Source organism: Panthera leo, chromosome D3 (assembly GCF_018350215.1).
Source record: "Panthera leo isolate Ple1 chromosome D3, P.leo_Ple1_pat1.1, whole genome shotgun sequence".
Lineage (NCBI taxonomy): Eukaryota > Metazoa > Chordata > Mammalia > Carnivora > Felidae > Panthera > Panthera leo.
In genome coordinates, this window is record NC_056690.1 from 69,371,429 (window position 1) to 69,377,916 (window position 6,488).

The 6,488-nt window shown below is 49.2% G+C and overlaps 2 long non-coding RNA genes across 2 annotated transcripts; one reads left to right on the forward strand and one right to left on the reverse strand.

The window, feature by feature from the left end:
- Window positions 1-317: 317 nt before the first annotated feature.
- On the reverse strand, window positions 318-4,195 carry LOC122203624. Its single transcript, XR_006195271.1, has 3 exons — window positions 4,092-4,195; window positions 2,643-2,842; window positions 318-629 (listed from the first exon to the last, which is right to left on the reverse strand). It is a non-coding gene; the product is annotated as an uncharacterized LOC122203624 (long non-coding RNA).
- A 195-nt stretch (window positions 4,196-4,390) lies between these two features.
- On the forward strand, window positions 4,391-6,187 carry LOC122204132. The gene is made up of 3 exons (XR_006195504.1): window positions 4,391-4,504; window positions 5,151-5,285; window positions 6,042-6,187. It is a non-coding gene; the product is annotated as an uncharacterized LOC122204132 (long non-coding RNA).
- Window positions 6,188-6,488: the final 301 nt, after the last annotated feature.

A 6,488-nucleotide genomic window follows, 5' to 3' on the forward strand; every position in this document is an offset into this window, starting at 1 on the left:
TCTTGTCTCTTTCTTCCCTGCCTCCTTCCTTCATTTCCCAGGGGAGATGATTTTCCTTGGACCCAGTGACAAGGATTGAGACAAGTAATCTTCCTTGCTTTGTGGGCAGATATTTTTCTAGTTCCCTCTTTCCACTTGCATGTAGCCCTTTGGGGATCCAGTACAGTGTCCTATTCGACTACACACCCTCGGGACAGCCTTAGGCGTTGTTTCCATATTCCCCAACTTCACAACCTTTTCCACCAATCCCCACCAGCTATCAGTACCCATTGTGTGGGGAGAGTGAGTGCTTCTGTTGTCTTGCCTCACTGGCCAGAAGGTAACTCATTTATTTCAAGAATTTTTTTTTTCCCCTCCTCTTAACGGCCCCACTGTGTGTGACTCAGACCCAGGATAGTTCATGAGTGAGTAAGACATCACCGGTAAATTACAAGGGTTCGGCACCATCAACGTGGAAGGAGTGTTCTTTCTTCTGTGACCTTATACTTACCTTAGGAGCAAACAAAGCCCAAAGAAACAGAGGCACTGTCTCATCTGCCCAAGCCGTTTCTCTCAGGGGTAGTGGTCTAATCCCGACTTTCCAGATCACTTTGCAGTGGAAGGTAAAACAGATCAGGCAAACAGAAACTCTAAAGTAAATAAGATAATGGTTTAGTGACCCCAGGCTTGTCTTGAATGAGCCAGGGGCTGATAAGTTTCCACTTACCTCTGATAAGTAAGATTGGTTGACAAATATGTTAAACAGGAAGGAAGTCAACATTCAAGTTTCTATCATCAAATATTTGTAATATAGCTGACCCTTGAACAACAGAGGGGTTAGGGGCACTGACCCATAGCTCAGTCAAACTTCATACCTAACTTTTGACTCCCCCAAAACTTAACTGGTAATAGCCTACTGTTGATCAGAAGCCTTACCAATAGCATGCACAGTAGATTCACCCATATTTTATACATTAAATATATCATATACTATATTCTCACGATAAAGTAAGCTAGGGGAAAGAAAATGTTAAGAAAACCGTGAGAAAGAGAAAATACATTTGTAGTACTGTGCCGTATTTACTGAAAAAGACCCACCACCAATATGTGCGCCTGTGCAGTTTAAAGTCGTTCAGCTATAGTTGATTTTGTCAAAGAAAACCACGAAGTGCTAGAAAAGAGGTTCTGGAGAGTAATGGAAGCCTAACCAACCTAAGGTGAGCACATGCTCAGGCTGTGCAGTGCTTCCCTGGGAGTCGAACTGGCCTGCCCATTCCACGTTCTGGGTTCAGGGTCTGTCCTTGGAGGGCTGCCTGTGGCCTTGAGTGAGAGCATCACCAATTTGCGTGGAATTTGCTCACCAATCAAACAATTCCAAACTCAGGGTTGAGGCATGTGGCATTAGAATCCCAGGGGACCTCATTGAACACACACACACACACACACACACACACACAAATTTCCCCACCCCATGTGGGTTTGACTTGGCAGGACAGCAGTGGGGCCAAGAACCTGCATGTTTCCTGACCTTGCCAGGCGATTCTGCCGCAGGGCCCGGTGTGGGAACCATAGTCTTAACTCAGTGTAGACTGATTGGAGATGGAACATGAACTTCCATATCAGCCCCCTTTCTGTTCCCTCTCTGACTGTGCTTTTCCACTGTTTCTTGGCCTCAACACTACAATATGTGTGGGTGTGTGCTCTCAAGAATATGTAGTTATCAGATGTTCTAGGAGTTTAACCCACCCTCCTCATAATAAAAGACATTCTTACACAACCCCTTCCTCCCCCCAGGTAATCACGGTTAGTGACTAACCATGAACAATTATTATTTAATTGTTTAATAACAATTATGATTCAATCATTCATTAAAAATCATAAAAATATTTAATAACTTGTTTAAGTAATTAATAATTACAGAATTATTAGTTAATTGATTGCTTTCTTGATGTCTGTGTCTCCGGCTAGAATGGGAAAGGAAGTTTCCCTGCACACGCATGTGTGTATTTGGACTCTTTTCCTTTGTTTATTTAAGTTTATTTTTTTTAAGACGGAGGAAGGGGTGCTCTTCCCTGTGCCACAACCCTCCCCCCCCCCCGCCTTAGACTTTGCCTCCTCTCTGCCTCCACTCAACAGCCCTACTTTCTATATCCTCTACATGCTCTCTGATTAGGACAGCCTAGCCTGAGTCCCTCTCCAAGACCTTATATACGTGGGCACAACCGGAAGCCACGTCTTCATGTGAGCGCATTCTATCACCCCGATTAGATCAAGGAGGGCAGGAAATAGGCTCCCAGGACTCACTAGTGCCCTGCACGCTGATGGAGGTCCAGCTGTTCTGGGTAACTGACTCCCGGTGAAACACGCCTGGCTTCCTGTGCTATATGAGGCATTGGCAACTGTTTCCACCGGTGGCTTAGACAATGGAAAGAACAGCTCTTTTGTTGGGGAGAATTCTGGGTGTCTAAAGAAAACATTGCTCTGACCAAAGCAATCCATTTCCTCATTCATTTGTCCTTTGATTTACTCCTTCTCAGGAGAACTACCAGGTCCAATTCCAGGTAATACACGCTCCCGGGGAATTTGCCATCGCACTGGGACAATGAGGCTTAAAACAGTTAGACAACAAGGCAAATCAGCATGTGACTAGGTGCCTCACATACCTGATTCGAATCTTGAATTGAGGAGGTCAGAGAAGGGCGCCAGGACTGCAGGGCGGTGTAGGCTCTGTGGTGCGAAGTGGTTTCCCAGGCCGTGGAAGGAAGAGCAGAATTTAGACACGCGGAAGAGAATGTGGGAGACCTTCCGGGCGAAGGACACAAGGCAGAAGAAAGTTGGTGTTTTGCAGCAAGTGGAAGGTGTTCTGGGGCAGTGGAGGGAGCAGAAAAAACTAAATGAGGGCTCTATGCTGCTTCCATGGACGTAGCAGGTGAATGGGCCCACTCGGGCCATTCCAGGCCTTGTCTGGGAATCGCTCTGGTAACCAAGAATGTGTGACAGTCGCCTGCTGGGGCCGTCCTCGCTTCTTCCCATGCCCCACAAGCAGGCCCAGCCGGGGCCGGAGGCCTCAGCCAGACCACTCGTGCCTCATTCCAGGCTCAGAGGTAGCAAGAAAGGCTGGAAAGGCAGAGCTGTTTGATTTCCAAGCCTTTCCAAGCCCGCCAGGTGGAAGGCAGCCAGAGAAGCAGAAGCCGGTGACAGCCTGCCCGACTGCCTTAGACAGCTACTCAAGGGAACAATTGGGCAGAAAGGGGGTGGGTGGCAGGTCAGGGAACGTGGGCCAGTGGAATTCTGAACAAGGTCAAAGTCCAATTTGGTACAGTGCTTTATTACCAATTTAAATCTCATCTCTCCTCCCAGGGTGGCTGCTGTCCCTGTAGGAGGAAGCCAGGGCTGCCCCAGGGGAAATTTGCATTTAAAGAATCTAAGTGCTCGCTTGGTACCCTGGCAGGGCAGCAGTCTGGCCTGACTGTTCATCCCAGCGTCCAGAAGTCACACACCAAGTTTGCTCGTATTTTGCCCATATCCGGACCCCCACTTGCTTGTGGGGACAAAAAATAAATAAATAAATAAATAAATAAATAATTCCCAAACTCTTTGTACTTCTTCCAGGATGGGGGGGAGGGTCTCTGAATGTGCAGTGTGGGCGATGGTGGGGTCTGTCTGGAAGGTGGTGATCCTGTGTTCTTCTGAACTGGAACTGGGTGAAATTCCTAGGGGAGCAGCTATCAGCGGCAGCAGGGGTGTTCGAGCCCCGCCTGTAATGTGGCCCATAGGTTGAGGCAAGGATCTGGGTGACCATGGAGATCTGGCGGGGGATTCTCCAGACGTGGTGGGCTGGTTTATTCCCGGCACGTGATTCCGCTTGGGGCAAGGGTCTCTCTTGGGGGACACTGGTTTCTCAGTCTTTGACCTCACCTGGGGTACTTTAGGAAATATTCGTGCCTGGTTTCCAACTCCCTGGAGATTCTGATGCAGCAAATCTCTACCCCCCTCTCTTTCCCCATCAATCCCACTGCCTCCACCGCCATGCCCACCATCCTGAGGAAAAGGGACATACAAGTTCCAACTCACTACAGCGCCGTGGGTTGGTCTTTTTGTGACCGCTTTACCTTTTAATCAACACACATCCACTGGGAACCTGGGTGTTGGTGAAAACGTAGCCTCGTCGCTTAAAATCTACACTGCTTGGGTGTTTGGTTTCAGTTGTACTGTCCGTGAGAAGAGGGAGCATAAGGTACAATGTGTTCATGACATCAAGGCTCCTGGGGACAATGACCTCACAAGGAGACTTATTTGTCAGCACCCTCAGAGGTAAAGCCTGTCACAATCCCTTGGCTGCTTGTTGGGCTGGGACATCAGATGTGGGTTATCCAACACCCTGGACCCAGGAGCCCCGTGCGTGCCCGCACACAGACCTGCCTCAGGCACCTGAAGAAACATTCTGTGTATCCTATAGCTAAGTTTGTGGTCAGCGAGGCCTGGCTGGCCCTGACTCCATCTAAGCATTCTTGGGACTCAGGAAGTGAGCTTAGGTTCTGCTGTGGGCCTCGGGGATTCCTTATCCTCCCCTTTCAGCTAGCAATGTGGAACAGAGGTTGATGTGACAGGGACGCTCTGTTGTCTCTTCCAGTCTGACTGGAAGAAACAGGGAAATCCAGAGCTGTTCGAGAACATGTGGGCCCCTCCAGGCTCTGGTGACTGCCTACAGCTGGCAGGAGCCTGGGAGAGGAGTTACTCAGAGGTCGGCACCACAAATCATCTTTACTGGGCCACGTTCCCCACATGAAAACACCGAGCCCCACTTGGGTCCATTGGCCACTCACTTTGAAAGCAGAGGGAGGTTTTGCGCATCACACACGTTCAGGACCCCACCCCACATCAGGGGTCCTCGGTAGCACCAGGCGCTCAGAGTCTGAAGCCCAGAGGTCTTTGGAACGCCATCCAGAACACTTTATCGTCAGCTTCCAACCTCTCCTGTCCTTCCAACCTTCCAACTGTCTGTCTCTTTGCTCTCACCTCAGATATTCTCAGACCGACCCACTCTGCCCACCTCACCTCCACCTCCTCTGGGACGTTTCACAGGCCATCGTCCCTGTATCCATTGCACCATAGGTGCGGAATACCTACTTCCTCCTTAGATACTCATCAAAGTCTACTGGCCCATGCAGGTCCAGTTCTGGACGATCTCCCTCAACTGGGAGTGATTTATCTGCCTTTCTCCAGGATGGCGCTTTGTATTATCTGTCTCCATATCCCTAGAGTATAGCATGGTACGAAGAAGCTGAATAGGACCGGGTTGATAAGTAAGTATGGCTCGATGACCCATGTCACTAATTTGGCACTCTGCCTTGAGCGTGTAACTCCATGTACATACATCATCTAAGTTCGAAGCTCAAGAAGCCACAGGTCTTGCAATTCACTTCTCTCTGCACTCGGCAGCACGCGGCCCAGAAGCTGGGGCATGGAGGTGTTCAGTGACAGATGTGTTTTGATACTGAGGAAGAGAGACATTCAAAGTGGCTTCCTTCCTGCTCCCTGATTTGGACACTCTTTCCGCCAAGGCCATTTCTTCCCCGTCCCTGCCACCCACTCCCTGCTCACCTGGGCTGCCACGTGTTTGCTCTTTCTGTTCTCCAGTCCCTCTCTTTGTTGCCCCAAGCCCTTCCCGTTGTTCTCAAGGTGCGCTTGAACCCCACCTCACCCATAGTAACCACCTCTAGATCTCTCATGACTGGGAAGACCCGGTTCACCAACTTTGGTCTGCAAGCAATGGCATAGTTCTTAATTTCTAAAACAGCTTGTTTCAGTTCATTTTATGGGTCAACTTGACTGGGCTAAAGGATGACCAGAGAGCTGGTAAAACATTATTTCTGAGTGTGCCTGTGAGGATGCCTCCAGACGAGGGTTGCATTTCAATCGGTAGGCTGAGGAAAATGGAGACTCTCACCAACATTGGGTAGGAATCACCCAATGTACTGAGGGCTTGAAAAGAATGAAAAGATCAGGGGAGGGAAATTCACTCTGCCTGAACTGAGATGTCCATCTTTTCCTGCCCTCAGACACCAGTGTTCCTGCTTCTCAGGCCTTCGGACTCAGCCTGGGACTTAGACCATCTGCCCCGATCCTCAGGCCTTTAGCCTTGAGCTGCATTACACCATCAGCTTTGCTGGTTCTCTGGCTTACTGACAGCAGATCCTGGGACTTCTTGGCCTCCATAATTATGTGAGCCAATTCTTACAATAAATCTTCTCCCTCTCTCTCTCTCTCTCTCTCTCTCTCTCTCTCTCGTATACATCCTACTGGTTCTGTTTCTCTGGAGAACCATGACTAATAACACAGTTTAATGTTGATTTCATCTCCTCAGCCTACTGGACTGTGAGACAATTCAATCCAAATATTTCTTTGGCCACTATTTGATCCCCTACTGGGTTGGATAAAGGCCCCAGGCCACTCCTGCCATGAGTCACTAGTCCATATGTCTCACAGTGGCAATGCCCCCACCCAAC